The 22,419-nt window shown below is 37.8% G+C and overlaps 1 protein-coding gene across 1 annotated transcript in view; it reads right to left on the reverse strand.

The window, feature by feature from the left end:
- The window catches only part of LOC150076598 (uncharacterized), a 461,481-nt gene extending 442,841 nt beyond the window's left edge, over positions 1-18,640 (reverse strand). The window contains exon 1 of the mRNA XM_090387387.1: positions 18,540-18,640. The gene's annotated coding sequence lies outside the window, so the exon portion shown is untranslated. The remainder of the gene's footprint in view (positions 1-18,539) is intronic.
- Between the last annotated feature and the right edge of the window lie 3,779 nt (positions 18,641-22,419).

Here is a 22,419-nt window from a genome sequence, read left to right on the forward strand (position 1 = left end):
TCACCTGAGAGGGCAAAAATTCAAATTGAGGAAAGACAGATGTAGGATAGATGTGTGGAAGTTTGCCTTTAGCCAGCAGATAGTTGGTTGGTAGAACAGACTTCCATCCTTTGTTTTGAAAGTTGATAGCCTAAATAAATTTAAGGCTGAACTGGACAGATATTTGGAACGAACGGAGGGTGAAATGGGAGAGTTGTTTTTTTTTTTTTTATTATTATTGTTTTATCTGATGGTGCCTAAGCTTGCTCTCTTGCATCACATGCCTCTACTAATGCTAACAAATAGGGACCAAGGTGGCTGTGAGACCTGTAAAAACAAGTTATCCATCCTATGCTTCATTCACAATTACTTTTGACAAACAGGATGAACTGATGTGTTTTGTCTAACAACATGGATCTCAGTTTAGTTAACATAGCATTTACAGCATTCAATAGTTGATAACAATCAAATTGTGAGAAGAGACCTCTACTCTTCTTTTCTCCGTCAAATTCACGAAAACATCATATGGATATACAGTCTTTAAATATAGTTCATATATACAGTACAAAAATGGTTAACTGAGTACACACTTCGCAGCCTGAACTGTATCGATTACAATAATCAGTATTCATATCTCGTGTTTACTTTAACATCTTAAGAACCATTGTGTTGCATCCTGTTAAGATCTTGACAACACTGAACGTCTTCTGAGAAATACGCGTTGAGCGAAAGACTGACGAATACGATATGACTCCTAGCTTTAAAGCAGGAACGACTCTGTCCTGGTTGAAAATTAGTAAGTGCATGAAGAGGAAGTCTAAGATCATCATACAGTGAGCAATGAAACAAGATGTGATCCCAACATTCTGGCGATCCACGCGAACAGAGGTCCGTTTGAGATAAATTGCATCTAAAAAGACTGGTTCATCGATACATGTCCTGTCAACAGGTAAGACGTGCATATATATCCAAGAAAAAACGCAATTGAACACATTTTTCCAGAAGAAATGAAACTTCTAGTATAAGTTTTCTCGTTGCACCGACGGAAGCTGTGTCCCATCGGGACTGACAGATATTAAGAAGGAAGGACGAAAAAGAAGGAGACCGTCCACAGTCTCCTTTCGTATCAGCTTGAAGGTCATTCCCTAAAATTCGGTCTATAGGCAAGTATCAGCAGAGCAGGGGTCGAGACTATCCTACAAGCATTAATCCTAAATAGCAAAATAGTTCTGTGCAATGAAGTGAGTTTAGATTTAAAGTGATTTGAGTCCTGCTCTGTGAAATCACTCACCGGCAGCATACGTGGCCACAGGGAGGAAAACTGCATTGTAATAGAGCCTTAAAGTTTTTCTAGAGAGACCACATTCAACATGGGTTTAGCATGGTAGTTGAGATCGCTTTGACTCCAAACTTCGATGGGAATCCGAATGAAGTAGAAACAGCAACAATTTTTATATATGTTTTCAAACCCCACCCAAAACAGAGTTAGTCTGTCTCTTAAGAGGGTTCTATGATTAAATTTTCTGTTTCGTTCGTTATCCAGCTGCCACGATACACTGACGACTCATGGCCTCAGCTGCCCTAAGGTTTAAGACAACTTAAAAGATGAGTTGTGGTCTCATCACTTCTGGATGGTTATTTTTTATCAGTTAACTGAAGGCACCTTGTGCATACTGCTTATTTTAATTAAACTCATAAACAAAAAAAAAATTGTTATATTAGGGTCACCCGTAAATGATTACATCCACCCGTATTTATTTTGCCCGTAAATTGCGTGTTTCTCATGTCGACTTGCCTTTTGCTGGGGGGAGGGGAACCTTGCTGAGACCGACTACCTCAGCTACGGAGTGAAAAAAGTTGTGTCCTTAGCACACATAGCAAAACTTCTTTCTGCGATCGTTTATCACTGACCGAAGATCCCATATTGACCGCATTAATCCATCAGGCGACGAATGTGCATGAATGGGAGCCTCGGAGATATGAGGCAGTTACCAAATCTAGTTTCGGCAAATGCTGTGGCATCGAATGATATCTAAAACCATTTCACTTCGATAGTGTCGGAATCAGTTTGTTTTTGAGAGAGCCACGACAGCTGTTACAGGCCGACATTTGACTTACATCCTCATTTGGAAATGCTGTTTGAAGAAGAGGTGATCTCGAGCTGCTACAATATTCACATCGTTCTTGAATCAAAGCCGATCACACACGGAACAGACTGAACCGAAATAATTATCCAGGAATGTACGTTTAAACTATGTGTGGATGCTTCGGTGTTTCTTAAATTCCTGTTGCAAGGGATGTATTACTCCCGCTGCGTGTTGAACCATTTGACGGAGTACTTCTGGCAGTCAGTTTTGGCTTCCTCGCTTTTCGTTTGCGACTAGGCTTCGAGGACTCTTCATCGTTTCTATTTGCAGTATCAACTTCGGTGACTCCTCCTTTCAAATTCACTTTTAACAATTCTGGGGAGATGTAAGGCTCTGAAGATGTGAATGGATCTTCTCAGTCTTATTTGTTCAACTCCATCGCACGTTGTCATTTCTTCCGCTGTGGAAATAGTTTAGAAATAACTTTGTACTTAAATGGAGGTGGTTTCGCTGGTCGCACTGCACGTATACAGGCTCTATACGCCTTAGAACTCTTACTACAGTAAACCTCCGCTTTTCGATTGGTTCACTCCACGATCAAATCACTTTACGATGGATAGATACTCCATAACAATATACCGTTCAATATATGATATGTAGTAAACTCCGGTCATTGTGATCATGTTTACGAGTTCAATTTTAATTCTGTTAAAGGCGTTTCTAATAAGCCAAAATAGGAGGAATATTTTCCACAGACTATATTTTTATAGATTTACACTTTATTACCTTACCAATTAACAAAATTAAATGATACGTGAAAACCGGAAGAATTGCACTGGTTAACAAAAGAAAAAAGGCAACTACACCTGTTATTCTCAGGTAGGCACACTATCAATTACTAACCCAGCTTAATGCTTCTTAACTTCAGTAATCGCACGAAAACTGATCCATTTATCCCAGTACTTTAGTTGGCTGTGCAGAGTGCTTGTAATGCGTTTATCTATGGCAAAGGTCGCATTTTCGTTGCGTTTGTCAATCCACGAACGAAAGTTACTCCTATCTGAAAACTGCCTGGAGCGCGCCTAAAGAAGTTTCACTTCAGAAAGCCCATTAAAGTTCCTTGCGTCATTGACTGGATTCGAACCAGGTCCTTTTCTACCTGGTGTGGAGAGGACGGTGACGAGACCACTGTGCTACACGCGCAGGCATTAAACTAATAAACAGCATGACGGTTTCAAAAAATCTGGATAAGAGAGAAAATTGGTGTCAATTTAGACCTAGTAGTAAGCGAACTGGTAACTGTCGCGCACAATTTACAAAGTATCAAGTCCATCATACAAGCATATGTTATTTGTTAGCAAACCAGAAGCACAACAGTAAGTTCACACGTGCTGCCATCTTCTGTAAAATATAGTTACTCACTCGACAGAAATTAACTCAATACGTTGTTGTGGGTGGGCTGGGCCAGCATGAAAAATTGTGACACTCCTTAAATTACAAAATTTTAATACACCTTTTCTTACTCCTGTCTAAACACCGCAACAGGCTTTCTTAATCGACAAAGCCGAGTATTTTAGGTTCATTTATAAGCCATTCTTGGCTTATAAACCGAACTAATCAATGTCACGTTCCAATTCTAAATGAAAATATTTCGTTTTAAACTTCGAATGAAGTCCTCGAGCAACGATGAATGGTATATGGCCGGGGTGCATTCATATTCTTATTCAAGAACGTACCTTGTCCTCAAAATTGAATTGCAGATTATGAGGATGGGGTTGTGTCAACACCAACACATTTCGATTGTTTAAACGTTTTAAGGAGGACGGAGAGAATGTAGCAGGCGATCCTCGAAGTGGACTACCGAAAACTACCCAGAAGTTGTAGACAAAGTGCTCAATTTACTTGTAAGTAATTTGCGATCAACGTTTAAAATGCTAACATGTGAGCTTAATGTGAATAAGGAATTTATAAGGTCTATAATTACCACAGACTTGGAAAAAAAATGAATTTTGCCCCACAATAATGAGGGGATAATGAGGGAAATAATGAGGGAAAACTCAGACAAAAAAAAAAAAAACCTCAATTAAAACGCAGACGACTGGACGCTTTCAAAGATTTTGTTCAAACAGCCGATAGTGAACCTGGTTTCTAAACAGTATTATTACTGGGGACGAGAGTTGATTCCAATACGATCGTGAGACCAAAACACAAATTTCAGAATGGTGATCACAAAGCTGACCAAGACCAACCAGACTTGGAACAGTCCTAGGCTGTTGCATGACAATGCGTCTTTTCACACAGTGATCAACGTGAGGCGTTTCTGGCTCACAAGCAGGTTTAACTGCTCAACGGGCGTCTTACCCATTAGAAGGGCATGCTGCACAGTTAGCAATCCCGCCCTTGAGGTTCTAACCGGCGTCTTTCCGCTCGATCTGGAGGTTATTCGAAGGGGCCTTCACTACACTACTGTCTATCCAAGGGCATACTAGCAACTATCCTTGGACATTCCATCAATAACCTGAATGAAATCAGGCAGGAAAAGAAACAAATTGCCATACTACTACTTCAGACTTGGCAGGACGGATGGACTGCTACCGACAAAGGCCCAATCACCAAGAAATTTATACTTTATGTGAATGCCGCATTTGCCAAGTCTGCAAATTGGTTCTCTCCTGGTCTTTATACCACCTACCTCATTACCGGACAAGGATCAATAAAACACAAACTAACATCCATGGGAATCATTGACAACCCCAATTGTACATGTGGTGAAATAGAAGACTGGAACCATCTAGTATATATCTGTCAACACCATGAGGACCTCCGCAGCATCCTGTTTACTCATATACAAGATAACCCTCAAGGAAATGAACACTTATTCATCACAGAAGAAAACTACAACTATTGTTTACCAAGTTTGCACAAACTCTCTTCACAAGACGGAGCACCCTATTGCCAACGCAAAATAGAAACACCCCAAACATCTGATCCTTATCTAACTGGCCAAGCGATCTCAACCTGGATAGGATCAACTGGACTACGGGCGACCTCATTCGTCAGTGGCATCTTACACGCAGCTCTCTGCGGTGTCTTATTTATCCTCCTCGCCGGGTTCCCCGTTCACATGATGGTGCTTACTGCTCCATTGATAACCTGGAGGATGCCTTCGCCTACATCCTCCATATTTCAAGCTATACCCTCCTTTCTTGCGTACACTCTGTACTTCCCCGACTCTAGCTTTTTTTTTTTTTTTTTTTGTCTCCGACCACGAAGCTCTGGCGACCCTGGCGGAGACAAGCCAGAGAATAATGGGCAGCCTGGCTACCTTCTAGTGGTGTGTGTGGGCAACGTGGAGTCCTACCACATGGGAGAAATCCCAGGTGCCGTCTGACACGAACATACCAACCCTGCGGCCAAATGCCAGGACACACAACAGAACCTAACGCAATATGTCATATACAACACACAACACTTTTCTGGCATTTACAGTAGTACTATATTTCTTCACAGCGTACATACGGCGCAGATGTGGGAATCCACAGCTGGCGCCTGACCCTAATACTATACACATCCTTACACAGCTGACTTAGCTTCAGCAGACTATTTCCTGCTTCCTAAGTTGAAATTGAAAGGACGAGTGTGTTTGACATTCAAGAACTAAATACCATCACAGAAGCGAGTTTTCTGTCTTTTCAAATTATAAATGCTGTAACAATGTTTTCGGTCTCTATTTTGAAGGAGACGAGTAAAAAAGTTTCTTATCCATACTTTGCCTTAGTAGAATTCACTCAATATTTTTTACGAATTGTGTATACAGTACACAAACGTATACTTTTATTGCTTTCATCTCTTGTTTAATGAGCAGAGTGGAGCTTAAATTCAGTTGGCGGGTCCAAGTTGTAGCATATATGTTGTCAAAAACATAAATAAATGAATAGTTCGGTTTAGATCCTTTCGATATTCGTTGCCATTCGTATGCTGACATAAATCGGAGACTATCTGTACTTTAGGCCTCTCCACCCGTTTCAAATTCTTTTTCATTTATTCCACATGCCCCTTCCTTTGCAGCTATGGCGAGCGTAACGATTTGCGCTTGGCATCTCTAAGTTCGTTCCTTCCAGTAAAAGTAGTAGAGAGATGACAGTGGAGTGGAAGCGCCTCTCTTTAGGGAAAACATCGTTGAGCCCCTTTTGGTCTGAGGTAGGTTTCGTTAAGAATCCTGACATGTCACTTGTTAACAATCTAGAGTAGATTGAACTTGTATTTGATATGAGGTTCAATAAAACCTATTTTGTTTCCCTCTAGATTTTTTTTAGGTGAATAACGTATACCTAAGACTTTAAAAAAATATTAAAACATTTACCGAAAATTAAAAAATAAATTTATTAGAATTTCATTACCATAATACAGAATATGTTGAAAAATAGCTTGTTTTATTCTATGCGACCGAAGCCAATTCGATTAATAAGCCAGATATGCACAGTATACTCTCTGCTTTTCGTAACCATTCATAGAGTTTACCTTCGTCTAATTTTACGAATACAGCACTGCCTTAATTGCGTATAATTACTTATATACATAGTTTATCTTATGGATAGAAACTAAGTAACGTAATTTCTCTAATATAATAAATGTAATGTAAATGTATTATTGCTATTTAGTGCCAATAAAATTTTATAAAAAAAAATATTGGGGTGGGGGAAAGGATGATTGGAAATTTTGCAATTCATATGCCTTGAACCTGGAAAATATGAAGATTATTTGTTTACGCAATACGCGAAAGTTATTGGATTGCAATGAATTATTTCGAATATGTTCAGATTGAATAATGTTAATCAATAAGTTTACCTTATTCGATGGGAGAAGCTTATGAACTACTGTTCTTTCAGCAAGCAATTATTTAGGTATTCATTGCACGAGAATGGCACGAGGGTTTACTGATTCCCATATTCTGCAGTTATGACGATTTACCCTTTGCTTCATCACTAAATCTCCATCTCTGAAGGTAATTTTCTTCAGCTTCGACATTTGACAAAATGTCTTAGGCAAATTGGAACCGGTAGGGTTTACCGTTCGGCTTTAAAGCCTGCACAACCTGCAGTTTGTAGGCATGGAGGTGAAGACGGTTATGGAGAACCCTCCAAACAGTCGTTTGTTACCACAAACAGTTTGTTATCCAAACAGTCGTTTGTTAGGTATACCTAAATGCTAAAAAGCTAGTTTAGTTGAGCTTGTGGGCCTTCTGTCCTTCAGCTCCTTTTCAGTGCAGAACACTACCAGTCTCTTGAAATTGCTTTAACCAAATTCGGGTAGCATTATATAAAGGTAGATCTTTTCCATACTGAGTTCTGTAACGACGTTGCGTTTTGATAATGGAGTTTATTTCGAAAAACCAAAGCACGCACATTGCCTTCTCTTGAACAGTCGCCATTTTGAAGTAATGCCGCATATTGGCGTCTCCCAGACACCAATGCGGCGAATACAGCGTTGCCAAATAAAACTTTTTCAGTTACACTTTTATATCCCATAAGCAGTTTTATTTTGTTGTTTTCGGTTTGAAAATTATTATACATAGTAATTAATATACATCGTATAATTCTATACATTACCAGTGCTTTAAAAAAAAAAAAAAAAAAAAAAAAATAGGTGTCGGTACTCATTCTTTGTAGCCGAGTGGTCAGGAGAGGGAGTGCAGTAGCACACGCTCTTTGAGTAGACTGGGGTTCAAGCCCCTGACTGCTGAATACGGTCGATCTGCCAACCCACACTGGACCAGCGTGGCAGATTATGGTCCATTTCCCTCAGCATGAATTGTTGAGGAGGCTTCCATCCTGCAGTGGGTGTCAGCCGTTAAGGAGATCACGTGACACTGGGCGTAGTCAGCACCCGTCAATCACGGCCGTATCGCTAGCAGTCGGAACGCTGTACCCGATACTGAATCCCTACCAAAGTTTCTAGTCGTAATTTTCTTCTGCAATCCTTCATATGTACATCTCTCTTTTTGGTCCCGCATCGAGTCATTCTTTGCTAGCCGTAGCCTAGTGGTCAGGCGCGTGGGTGCATAAGTACACATGCCTTGAGTGACTGGGGTTCAAGCCCGTGACTGCTGAATACGGTGCTGTTTCTTGTATTCTGTCTATCTTGTGAACTCCTCTGACCATTGGGTCGTCCCGGAGTATAAAAACAGAAAATTTATTTATTTATTATTAACTAACGCCTCATAGTTATTCCAAACAGCTGAAACAGACCAGAAGCTCGATGCCACCCATCGTGTGCTTAAAATTATGCCAATTTTTAATAGTTCAGTATCCAGCGATTTGGCACACACCCTCTGGCATTTTTTGGCGACGCGTTATATATGACAAAGTTTATCAATAAATGCTTTAAATCTATCGATACCTGAAACGGATTTCACAGTATCACCAACTGATAGTTCTAATCGGTGATTAGCGCAATGCCGCACTATTAAAGAAGGGAATTTTTGTTTCATTAGTTTCGTAACGCCACTTTTACTACCCATAATAACAGCTGCACCATCACATGTGACACAAACTAAGTGTGTTTTTAAATAGTTTTCCGTCATACTGTATGACTGAAGACAATCCAGCAGAGAATGAAATATCCCTTTTGCAGTAACACTTTCGAGTTCAATTAAGTCCAGAAACAAATTTACGGGATATATCATTCCACAGTCAAATATACAAGTTCGAATGAAATGATCAAAGCGGATTTCCTACTCACCGTGGTCGATTCGTCAATTATCAGTGAAATTTTACTGTTCGACATAACGATTTTATTAACCAATTTTTTTCTCATTTCATCACTAATGTGGTTCAAGATGTTAATGCAAGCATTTGTTGAATGAACAATACGACCCATGCCAATCCCATTTAATTCCTGTAAGTCAATTCTGATTATAAATTATGAAAAGACTGATTTTCTTCGGCCACCTTATATGCGGTGCGAAAAATTTTTGCTGTTATTAATTTTTCGTGCGATAAACTCTATAAACACAGATTTTCAAGGGGCCCTTTCTCAGCTTTCCACAAGCAGTTTTATAGCAGCTTTATGTCCCGCTGTTTCCTTGTGATCGAAAATTGTCTTTCTTAAAGTCTGCTTTCGCCAAAATAGGTAACTTCATTATTTGCCCATTCCTTAGAAATCTTCATGCCCATCTTCTTTTCCACTCCAAGAGTTCCAATTTGTTTACATAATGCACAGCCAAGTCTCTTATTTTCATAATTTAGCCAATTATATTTCGCACAGAAATCATTTTTTTGATCAACGTTCCAGCAACTTGGCCAGTCATTTATGTCAGTCATCCCTTGCTGTTGGACGCGGATACCATCAGAAGCCGAGTGGTCAGGAGCGGGAGTGCAGTAGCACACGCTCTTTGAGTAGACCGAGGTTCTAGCCTCTGACTGCTGAATACGGTCGATCTGCCAAACCGCACTGGACCAGCGTGGCAGATTATGGTCCATTTCCCTCAGCATGAATTGTTGAGGAGGCTTCCATCCTGCAGTGGGTTGATAATGGCTGCACTTTACTTTTTTTTTTTTTTTTTTTTACCATCAGGAACAAAAGCAGTGTTTGACACAGTTTCTGTAATTAGGTCTTCACTCACATTTTCACTTGTTTTTAATTTTTAACTATGGAGGGTGAGAAGAAACTAGTAATTCTTTTCATTTTGTACTTTACGGTTCAAGATAGCTTTTTTTTTTTTTTTTAATATTAATTCACTTAAAATCTCGTTACCGCACAAGCAACTGTTGCGTCTGAATTGAAAATGCACAAATACAAAGTTATGTTGAATAAACTTTTACATTGTAACAAAAGCCACAGAAACATTAGTGCCGAACCAATAGGAACCCCTATGAAATGGCATTTACAAGGGGGGGGGAGAGTCAAGAAGGAGGTACATGAGTTTCCCGAAGTGGGTGGTTTTTGTTAAACAAAAATTCCGTTATATAGAAATCTGACCTTTTCCAGAATGAAAAATAATTCAACATTCAAAAATACAGTAAAAGATGGTAAATATATTTTGGTAATACTACAGAACACGGTGCCCCTTTGACAATTACGTCCAGAAGAAGAGGGGGAAAGCAGTGACGTACGGTTCGTAACTCCGCCCACTCACTGCGTTCCCCCTCTTCTTCTCGACAACTGCACGGGGCGAATGTCACGCGACATAACAGTATGGCGGAACCGAAAAATAACGAAATTATCGGCAACAGTAATTTTTTCGGAGCAGCAGCCAAAATAATTGCAAATTAAACACACTAATTTCGTTCTTCAAAACGAAAAAAAAAATAATGAGACGCAGCAAACGACCAATTTTCGACAAATAACTGGCGAAGTCCCGCAAAAAGGTAACCTACCATTTTTAATTAAACACAAATGAAAGACAATTAAAAACGTAATTCCCAATCGAAAAACGTTCTTCAAAACGAAAAAAAAAAAAAAAAAAAAAATGAGACGCAGGAAACGACCAATTTTCGACAAATAAACTGGCGAAGTCCCGCAAAAGGTAACCTACCATTTTTAATTAAACACAAACGAAAGACAATTAAAAACGTAATTCCCAATATACATTTTTTTTTTTTTTTTTTTCGTCCAACGACTGGTTTTTGCTTGAATCCTTCCCGAAGTCGCATGAAAACCTAACCTTTTCTGGCTAAACAGAAACGAAAGTCAATTAACACGTGTAACGAACAACAAAATTGCTCTTTGCATAAGCACAAAACGGCAACATAGAATTTTTTCTTTAAAAAAAAAAAAACGCAACGGACACAATACTACGTTAATAATACGTGAAAATAACACAGAACTAAACTCACCTCACAGCAGCAAAAAAACAAAGAAACAGTTTACCAGCAGGATGGAACGGGATAACGACAAACTGAAAACCACGAGGCAATAACCAGAAAAACAAGAAGTAACAGCTCAGTACCGTACTCACTAAAAACCAACATTCAAAAGAAAGAATACGCAACGAATTTCGCATTTAGTGCTCCAGTGACGTCGTGTCACGTGAAACGAAGAGGGGACGCAGTCAGTAGGCGGGATCAAAACCTGTCAATCACTGCTTTCCCCCGTTCTGACAGCCAATTACAAGGGGGCACCGTATATTGGAGTATGGCCTATATTTTCTAACATTTTAAAACAATTTATTAATACATAACAAATTAAGATACGATTTTTTTTTCTTTTTTTCATACGACATGATTGCACACAATATTAGTACACTTAAGAATTATTTTTCGAAATAGTTGGTTATCTTTTGTTGTACACTGTATTTACTGTATATCGATCATTTAAAATTTTTTTGCATTTGTTTTAACATACCTTTTGTATTCTCAGGAACATCTTCACACGACGAAGTTTCAAAAGCTGCCAACATTTCATGTTTAGAAGGTTTAATACCTTCGTTATCCTCATTTTTATTTTCTTGTCATCGATATTGTCATTAGCTCTTTGAACTAGTTCTTAAATTTGAATTTTTTTTTTTTTTTTTTTTTTGTGAAACTGTCCAAAATGTGGAAGTCATTGTAACCATGTAAATAGAGATATGAAACATGGTTATTACTGTAACCATGTAAATAGAGATATGAAAAATTTACAGAAACATTTAAGGGGGAAAAAAAAAAAAAAAAAAAAAACACTTCTGCGAAACAACAGTTGATTATTTGCAAAGAAAACCACTCTCTCCTAATTCCCGAAGAGGGCGCTTACAGTAGAAGGTTGAGCAGAGCCCATTGTTCGCATCGGGAATACCCCTAATCTGTTCGTTATATGAAATTTTTTTTCCTCAACCGAAACTATTTTAATTTCGTTAAACAGAGGTCCGACTGAGTAATCTAAAATTTCAAAAATGGTTATAAAGTTTAATATAGATAATATCTTAACAATAGACAGTGAAAAATGCAAATTTAGTTAAATAACTTTAAGCGAATGTATTTGAATAATGGTTAACAGGAGCGCATTAAGATCAGTTGAGGCCCCCGGCGCAGAAGAAAATATTGGGCCCCTTAAAAAAAGGAGAGAGACAGAGAAAATAAAAATACATGTTAACCATTTTTTTTAAATAAATAAAAAATATTATGTACTATTAATGTTTTATTTCCAATAAAATTTGAATATAATATATGTATAATATAATTAATAATAGCATAATAATAATCACAAAGTTTTGAACTAATATGTTCAACTAATTTGTTGGGGTTTTGCGTGGGCCCTTCAGAAGTCGGAGCCCAAGGCCCCTGCCCGGTGCGCCAGCCGTTAAATCCGCCTCTGATGGTTAACCATGTGAAAAAAAAAATTATTGAATATTTCGAAATGTACTGCATGCAAATATCATACGCTGTTAAAAAAAGGTGCCGGTACGCCATACCGTTTTTTGTCACACAAAAAAGCCCTGACTATACCTAAACTACTATACATCGTATAATTCTATACATTGCTATAGCTAAACTACTATACATCGTAATACTGGTAAGATGCCAAATTGTCACAATGTATAGTATAACCTTAATGTTAGGTTTTGATAATTTTATATAATAGACACCAGGGATAAGAATTTCCTGTGGAGCGAACTAAGTATTGCCAAGAGGCAAGTTTTTGCTTTGCAGTTGTATTTATATATCTTTCTGCTGGCCTTTAAAGAAATTTTTTAGTCTGGTGACTTCTGATTCAAGCCAGGACCTCCGTTTAAAGTCCCTGCGTGCTTTGTGTTCTTTTTTGCAGAGTGGAAAGTACAGCTGTCCACCATGGAACTGTAGTATACTTGCTTTTTTTTTTTTTTTTTTTTTTTTTTTTTGCTTCTTAGCGGAGCTTTCTGTAGCACGACGTAAGCCAGCCTGTACAGAGAATGCATATTCTGAGGCAGTGAACTGGTTCAAAGAGCGGCGAGTGTCGACATTAAAATCCTGGCGAATTGAAGACCATATAAAGGCCATTTGATGGTTTTGATAAAAAATCTTCTAAGATTTTTTGGAGGAGAAGAAGGAGGCGGTCCTGTAGTATTTGGAAGGAGAGATACCTTAAAGGTGATTGCTCGGTGGTCATTGTTTATGTGGTCAGTATGTATGGTCCAATCAGAAATCCTCGAGGAAATGGCAGAGGCGTTGAAATGGTTAAATCAATGTTTGATTCTCCATGGACGTTTGAGAAGGTACGTTTGATTCTCCACGGATGTTCGGTTGATTTGGTAAATTGTGTAGATTTAAGTTGTAAGTGAATAAAATTTCCTCGAAAATCCTGCTTCTATTGTCAAAGGCCCTGCAGACCCATAAATGTTAGGTTAATAAAACTATATTATTAAGTTCACGTGTTATAAGACGTATTAAGTACTGTATAGCAGCGATTTCCAAACTGAGAGGCGCGAACTAGTGCAAAAGGAGGCGCAAAAAGTTTAACAGAAATGTAATTTTCATAACATAACATATATAAACAAACTTTAATAACATAACATTAAATTGTATAACCTATTTTTTAAAGCATTTACCGCCACTTATCTCACTCTAACTTCGATATAAACATGAGATAAACATTTATTTAAAAAAAATATATATATATTACATTTTGCTGAATTATGATTGATATGATGTAATGTGATATATATAATTTAGTGCGTACTATGTATGACATATATAGGTAGATTGCATAGTATAGCATTAGCTGCATGGTTGAAAATATGGTTTCAGCGGGGTGCGATTGTGTTTTTTATTGTTTTTGGCGTGATTGCTTACTGATAATAATCGTTAGTAATTTAGAAGTTGTATTTTTCAAGAATATAAATTTAATCTTAATATTTTTAGACGAATGGATAAATTTTTGACTGGTTACAAGAGAAAATCCACTAATAATGAAGATACTGATGCAAGTAAAGGTAGTGGGAATACAAGCAACAGGGAACAAGGAGGTAGAACTCCCAAGACAAGAAAATGCGATTCATCCTATTTATCATTAGGATTCACAAGTGTTATTATAGATGGCTTGGAAAAACCAATGTGTTTGTTTTGTACGAAAGTTTTGGCTGCAGATAGTATGAGACCAGGCAAATTAAAACGGCACCTTAAAAACAATGCATTCTGAATACGTTTGTAAGCCCATAGAATTTTTTCAAAGAAAATTAGATGAGTTTAATAAACAAAAGCAAACGTTCAAAAAAAATAGTTTCTGCTCCATGAAATGCATTGCTAGCGTCGTACCAAGTTTCTAACAGAATCGCGAAATGTAAAAAACCACACACAATATGAGAAACTCTAGTTTTGCCGGAGGATTAGAAATTGCATAATTATGGATGTTTTACTTCAAGGGAGGCGCCGAGAAAATTTTACGGTCAAGGGAGGCGTGAGCTCAGAAAGTTTGAGAAACCCTGCTGTATAGTTATATTGAACTACGACAACCTAAGCTATTCGAACTTTAGAGTTGCCCATTTTCCACAATTTTAAAAAATTGAATTACGCTACCGTTCAGCTATAACAATAGCTGTAGATTTAAACGATATAAAGGGTCTTCATATATCAAGTAGTAACCTACAAAATCTCTAGCAATCACATTAAACAGCGGAGGTATTGTTTACACACTGGTCAGAATACCGTGTAAAATGGTATTCTGATCTTTATTATCTTTTATTACATATATATTTATCCTTTATTAAATGAAGCCTTTCCAATATGGCCAAAATAGTCTAAGATCAGAGGTTTGTTTGTTATTTGGTTTTTAGGAGCATTAGCAACTAAGGCCATATTGCTCCGGGATATACGGTGGTCATTCCATGACCTTTCCACATTCTCCATATTTGGTGGTGTCGGGCTCGAACCCCGGTCTAATCAAGAAGCGTGTGCTACGCACTGCTGCTCCTTCCCACCTGGCTACGGAGGCGCCAAGATCAGAGGATGGAACAGCAGCTATTTAAATATTATTTAAGTAGTTTTCATGTGCACTACTTACTAGAGATTATCTTTTTCCTTTAAATAGAATATTTTTGGTGATGAAGTTGAGTTCAGTCTGTTTATATTTAGCATGCCAATTTTTTTTATCTATTTATTCATTTTTTTTTTTAGAAGTAACTGTTTCTTAGTCATCTAAATTGTTAATCTATCATAATCCTTTGAGTGTAAGGACCCATCCTTACAATAATTTAATAAAGAGTTTGTTAAATATTGGGAGAATTAATTGTGGTGTAAATAGTTAGTTTTCAGCTCAAATAATATGTGTTAGGAACCACTGGAATTTGGAAGTTTATTCCAGCCACGCCTAGCTCTAGTTATATCTTGTTTGTAAAGGATTCCTTAAGCGAGTCAGTAAAAGTAATAGACCGAAACAAATCCCACTTAAGACAGGAGCATATACTCTATAGAAAGGGTACTGAGTGCGGGAGTGGCCCTCTTAAAAATTTCACGGTGCGACTCTAGCAGGTGTAGGCGAGGTAGCAATGGATGTGAATGTGAGGTCACAAAGAAGGCATGAAACTTGCTTAGTTGACCGGAACTTACGTTTATTTTTCTTGAAAGTGCCAGAAATTTCCAGACCAACGGAAGTTCGGACACAAAAGGATGGAAAAACACGCCCACGGAAATGAAAGGAGACGAATAAGAATCACGAAGGAAAAGATGTGGAAGTCAACGATTGGCCAGGAAGAAAGCGGAGGGATTTTTGAGAGAACGTAGAGAAGGGTCTGAAAGATTGATACTGAGCAGATTCGAGGAGTTTTGTTTTGGGGTGATTCGGAAAGAGTCATGGTCTAGTTTGGGTGGTGGATGCAGTCCTGGGGAGATGGAAGTTGTAGTGGGGAGAATTTGTGATAAGAACTTTGTGTAAGACTAGAGTAGGAAGGAAGTTTCACTTGTAGATATTGAAGCAGTATGGAGGGAGAAAGGAGATATACACTCTGAGAATTCTAGAGGTAAAGTTTAATCAAATGAGCTGTCGAGCGACTGGCCTACTCGGAAAGCACCTCAGTCCACGGAAAAAAATGCAGCCTAGGAAAGAATATAGGATCCTGAATTAAATCCAGCCGCGTAGTACCCGGTAGGGAAACATCAGAAAGATTACCGTGATCCCCGGATGGACGACCTTCTGCATTCCAGTGCACGCCTAAGACAGACAGGAACGTAAACCGAGTAAAGGAGAAAAGCCCAGAAAATCACGTAAGTGTTAGGAAGTTTTCTGAGAATAAATGAACCTAAATTAGTAAGGGCAGGACTATAGGAGAATGCTATATAGTCATGGAAGGATGTCTAAGTGATAAATATATATATATAAGTGTACTGTACTAATGTAATACATAAAGAAAGGATAATCTGACTAGAGGGTGGCATAAGAGTAATGTAATTAAGGTGTAAGTAGTATATAATTGGAAGTGAAGTTCTGTATTAATGTTTGATAGAAAGAAATGACCTATTAAGTAATTAAGAATTGTTAGCGATTGGGTAAAGGTTTCCTAACTAGTGTAAAGTTAAAAGTTGAATTTGGAATTTTTGTTAATGTTGATTTAAGGTGAATACATCTGATTGGAGTATGATTTGATTAAACAGGTAGGCTATTAAGGAGTTGTGGAATTAATTGATTGGAGGGGTACGATTTAATTTGGTTGATTAATGTTGACTGTTAACCTGGTTATAAGGAAATGTTTGATTGAATAAATGTACTTTCCTTACAATTTTGGAAAACGAACTCTTAATGAATTTGTTAGCCAGCTCATTGGCTGATAGTAGGTCGTTCATTTATATGGACTGTTTAGGAGTAGAGAGAGAGGGATTGTGTGAGGTGAATACCATGACCTATCGAAGCCTATGTAGAACATGAAGAGACACAATGTTATAATATATAAGATTATGTATTAGAAATGGATAATTGTTGGTGAAATGATTGATTTGATATCACGATTATATACACATTTAAACGTTAGTATGATAACAAGTCTCCAACTAAATATTGTATTCAGATAAATGTCATTGCAAGTCTTCTTATATATGATATGTCAATAAACAATGTTATATTCTACATTCATGTGTGTGTGTGTCTGTCATTCCGAAACTCAGCCAGTCCAGTGGAAGAATACCTATTATAATTGGGGTCCCCGTGAGTCTGGGATTTTCTGAAATCAATCAAGTCAGGTGTTAAAGTGGGAGGGGTTAAAAAAAAAAGGGGGATAAAAATATATATATATAATAAAATAAATATAAATTAATATAATACAAAGGAGAAGATACAATAAGGTAACACATTAAATTCCACCCCCCACATGAGAATGCATTAGAAGGAACATTGACTTTATTTAGCTTTAAATACAGCCGTGCATATGTGGTCTGGATTTAACGTTTCATACAGTTCAGACCAGTCCATTTGGATAGTTTGTCGTCTAATGTTGTTCCAGTCGGCCTTAAAAAAAGTTTTTTTCTATCAAGTTTGAACTGATAGATGTTACAAGGTTTTTTATGACCTAAACTGAAGTAGCAATCAGCATAAAGAATATTTAAATCAATATTTGAGAACACAAAGACGGAATCCGTCTTCCCCTGTACTTAATAAACCGGCCTGTTTCAAAGTTATTCAAAAAAAAAAAAAAAAAAAAAAATGTATTCTCTAAAATAGGAGGTCCTTTAAATAAAGGTTAAGGTTTTGGTGAGGATTATATTTAATATTAAAATCATTTAACGCTATTATGTTGGAGTTACCTTGGCAGAGAGATGAATTGTGCTATTTCTCTTTCTAGTAAATGTAGCGTCTGTTTAAAGACTGGGGAGGTAGATTAAACCCCATGAGAATAAACCACGTAAAACCAATTTTAAATTATTCATATAGCTTTTTACAGTTTTAGCATCTGACAATTTAATAGAAGCTTTTCTCCAACTTTTAGAAGCCTGTAGGTGTAAGAGCATTATATCCCTGAAACGACCGTCTATCTGGTATCCACTGCGAATAAGTAACAAAAAATTAACAATAGTCTCCTCTATTGGGAAGCATTATTTATTCGAAGTACCACCAAATGGGCAACGCATTGTGAAGGCTTTTACCATATGTGAAATGTAATGAAACGATCCCACTGTAATAACTTCTGTTAATTTTCTGTGTACTGACAAAACGTATACGTTAGTGCAATGCACTAACGTATTTGTTTAATGCGTTTATTTTAATAACCATTCTTCATTTTATGTTTTCTTCTCTTAGTTCTTAGACTAAAAGTCTAAGTTCCTAGAAGTTCTTAGACTAAAAGTCGAAGAACTTCACGACTGACCAACAAAAAAGTAAAGTTTATCAGATCACTTCAAGAAATTAACGAAACTTCTACAATCGTTCAGATATGTACATGATATAACTCAGGTACATTCACTCTCTTCTCTCTCACACTCCAGCAGAGAGCAATAACATTGACCGGAAGTTTTAAATACACTTAGATTTTTGCGAGCCAAAATTTGCGATAATAGTGTTGTACACAAGTTATTGAAAACAGCGAAGCAAGCTTACCTTTTTGAAGGTAGGAGGTGGCACACAGTTAAAAAGGAACTAAACGTATCCTGTACAGCATACGTTTGTTAGGCTTCCTTTATCTCATTAGCGTACAATCAAACAACTGTCAGCAGACCGGATCGGCTATGGGTGAAATGCGGCTTGCTTGATAAGTTATCACTTAACTCACTTCCTATGTACGTGTTTTCCTTGATCACTTAACCATGGCCATCGCAGCGTTCTCGCTCAGCATCCTACATTAGCAAAAACTTTGACGGACACAACTTCTCTTCACGAGACTTGCACAGTTAACTGCTACAGGCATTTTACGCCACCACAATACACGATTTCTGCGTTCCACCAGAGTGCGCGTTCCAAGCAAACAACTAAAACGCCGTACCAGCGATACCCTGCATTAACCCACCTGTACTAACCCTCTGCTTCGCAGTCATATTACACGTGACAAGAATGAGTCTAGTACGTCACACCGCTATTCCTCGTCTATATCTCCATAATTCAGAAAGGTGCACGCGATGTAAGATAAGCACTTTCGAATATTTCCACGCGATGTAAGATAAGCACTTTCGAATATTTCCACGCGATGTAAGACAAGCACTTTCGAATATTTCCACGCGATGTAAGACAAGCACTTCCGAATATTTCCACGCACCATGAGAATAAAAATGAACGTTGAATTACTGTACGTTGTTGCTATGTAAACTTTCGTCACCGCTACTGATATCCAGTTAACGTCACTGAAAAGTGGTGGTGATGAATGTTCAACGGCAGATGACACATAGTCGCTGGTATCGTACGGGTTGATGTGAACAACGTTAGTGAGGAGTTGGCGCAGCAATTATGGCACTTACAGGAATGCATTCAATGTGTATATGAGGGTTCTCATTGTTTAATTAATGGTTTATTGCCCCCCCCCCCCAATACACCTTAGCTGTCAAAAAAGCACCCTCCTAGCTGAAGGCTGTTCGGGGGTGAAGCATATGCAATAAATTGAATAATAATAATAAATAGATCTATCAACGTTAAAATAATTCGGTTAAACTAGGGCTTGAACAATCTTTAAATCAAATTACATTTTTCTTTAAATACCGACTTGTTTTGAATCCACATTTGTATATCTTGAATGGCATTCAATTTTCCGTTATTTTATCAATGCACTGAAATAATCCTTCACGTTCCCCTAGAAAAAAATCAAGGGTAACCATAAAATGCTGTTGAAAATCGAGAATCTTTTGTCCTAACTTTTCTAGTAGGTACTGCGTTGTACGTGGTAGGCATTTCGAAATAAGGGAAGGCCAACTTAGGTAAGATTTTGCTGTATTTTCTAAAATTCCAAAAGTCTACTCTGAAAATATATGCCTGAGTAGGATTGCATGTCTCTACGGACACGTACTTCTCCAAGAGGCATTCGTATTAAGTTTCAAAATAAGAAACACATAAATGCGTTTCTAATTTTCAAACTTTATACGAAGTCCTGACAGAATGGTTGTTACGACAATAGTGGGTGAGTTTTGTGCTAAATGTGCACCTGAACAGCCTCAGTCATATCTGAAACAGAATTGGAAAGTTCTCCATCGTCTCTGTATTCTGCTATTCACATTTCTAAGAATCAAGTGCAAAACTCTAATCTGATCTCTAGATATTCCTTCAAATTTTGAAATAAAAATACTGCTGCTCTAAATGGCCTTCTCTGCATTATGACTGTGTACTTTGATTAACATAGCACGGGGTTATATTTTAACTTTACTTCAAATATGATCCTTCAATTCGCGTTTACTTCATTTCTCGTGTAATGAAAAAGTTCGTGTTACATTAAAAAAAAAATATTGTCACTTACAGGATATTTCACAAAATAATCCCCTTGAGACGTAACAGCGATTCTGGCGGCGGCAGAAGCATTTCTAGAAAAAAATTGTATTTTTTCTAGAAAAAAGTCGTATTTTTTCTAGAAATGCTAATCGTAGCACGTCCTTCAATTTTTCTTGCATTTCTGCACGCCACGAGAACTCCGGTGCAAATTTTAGTTTCGAGAACAGGAGTAAATAATGAAGAGCTAGATCTGAAAAACAGAGTGAGGGGGGCCACGAATATGTTGTCCTCACCTGAAGTTGTCCATATTCAGGCTGACTAAGTAGTTCTGCTCGAATGTCAAGGATATGTTCCTACACCTTTGTGGAAATGACGACTGATTATTTTTTGATTGACAGTTTGGCTGTCAATCAAAACGAAGTCTACAGCTGGTACTGCAAGATGAGCTCTGAAAATATCCGAAATATTTTGCACAAATGGTGAGAAAATTGCTACCGGCCGTGCTAGTCGGAGCGTGTACAATTTCTGGCTAAGAATATGGCTGTTAAACCAAACTCTTTATTTATTTTAACATTCTTCAAAGAGTCTGGGTTAACATCCATAAGAACATTCAAGTTGTTCCTAACCCAGACCCTCTGTATTAAATAAATCTTTATTTGTCCTACCAAATTTAAAATATAGGTGTACATTGGTAAGTGACAAATTCCCTTCACGCGAGAGAATGCCAAGGGATTACCATAAAACGTGAATAAAAGAATGTCTAAAATATACAAGAAAGGTTAAATATACACGAAAAGATGGCATTTAAACTACATTACTCTTCACTACATTTCTGTCTAGAGTCCTGGCAATTGTAATACAAAAGTTCATCTTAACATCACATCCACTGATCAATTTGTGCGAGATATACGTTATTCAATTGCGTACACAGAGTTCTTGACAGAAATTCACACAACTACTAGGCAACAGTAGCCTCAGCGAGCCACACTGCGGTTTGTTTCCTATATTTCAGATCTTCTATGAGCCTTAGTAGGTCAATTCCGATGTGTGTTAGGAACTGAATTGATTCTAACGCACTGGTGGGTATAAACCTGTCGGCCATCTTCAGTCTGTTGGTCTTCATTCTCAAGGATTTTGTGCCTCTTAATGCAGATGGCGGGATGTGCCACTCACAAAGCTGCCAGAAGCATGGTGTTGATATCGTGCCAGTCATCATTTTGATTGTAGTTATTAATCGTTTCCAGGCAATGATGTCTGGTAAACGCTGCAGTTTAAGTTGTTAAGAGAGCTGCGTGGTCCTTAACTGTTGAGAGAGAGATGGTGCTTATGGTTTGCCCACTTCAGCAGCCAGAATTCATTCTCATATATTCTCCTAATGCTTTCCAAGCCAATTTCCTTTCTGGCTTGGAAAGCATTAAGCTTGAAGTGTGAGGAGGTTAGCTATTGTTGATCTTGCAGTTACTGAATAATGAATTTGTTGAGGCTGCCCAGCCAGTATCTCATTCGACAACTTTGGCAACAGAGCTTTCTCCAGTACTTTTAACAGGTTAGATGCAGTAGATATTGGCCTATAGTGCTCCACAAGGTTAGGCTTTGTAATTTTCGGCATTGGAATTACAGCGTACTTATTCCAGTTCTCAGAGAAAACTCGGCAAGCAAGGATAGAGCTATAAATTGCTTGAAGTGGTTCAATTAGGTAAGGGCTGAGACACTTTACGATGAAGTGGGGGACTCCATCAACTCTAGCTGTGTTAGTTGGCCTGAGGGAGTTAATACTCTGTATTAGTGCTTCTTTAGTGATAAGAACAGACTCCATCTCATTGTCAACTAATTGATCACACTCAAACTCCCTGACTTGAGACTCATTATATATGCTGGAGAATCTGCGGATGTGGTCCATCCACGCTTCTTTGTCAAGCCCCTGATTTGTGCCACTTTTATGTGTGCAACGAGGTAACTTTCCCCTGTCAAGTGTCTTTCATGTAGCGGTTGATTGCTCTAGATTTTTCCCTATTAAATATTGCTCTGGCCCTCGAGTAGTTAATTCTATTTTGTGTGTCATTAGACAGTT

Source organism: Mastigoproctus giganteus, chromosome 13, assembly GCF_048544385.1.
Source record: "Mastigoproctus giganteus isolate SK-2022 chromosome 13, ASM4854438v1, whole genome shotgun sequence".
In the NCBI taxonomy this organism is placed as follows: domain Eukaryota; kingdom Metazoa; phylum Arthropoda; class Arachnida; order Uropygi; family Thelyphonidae; genus Mastigoproctus; species Mastigoproctus giganteus.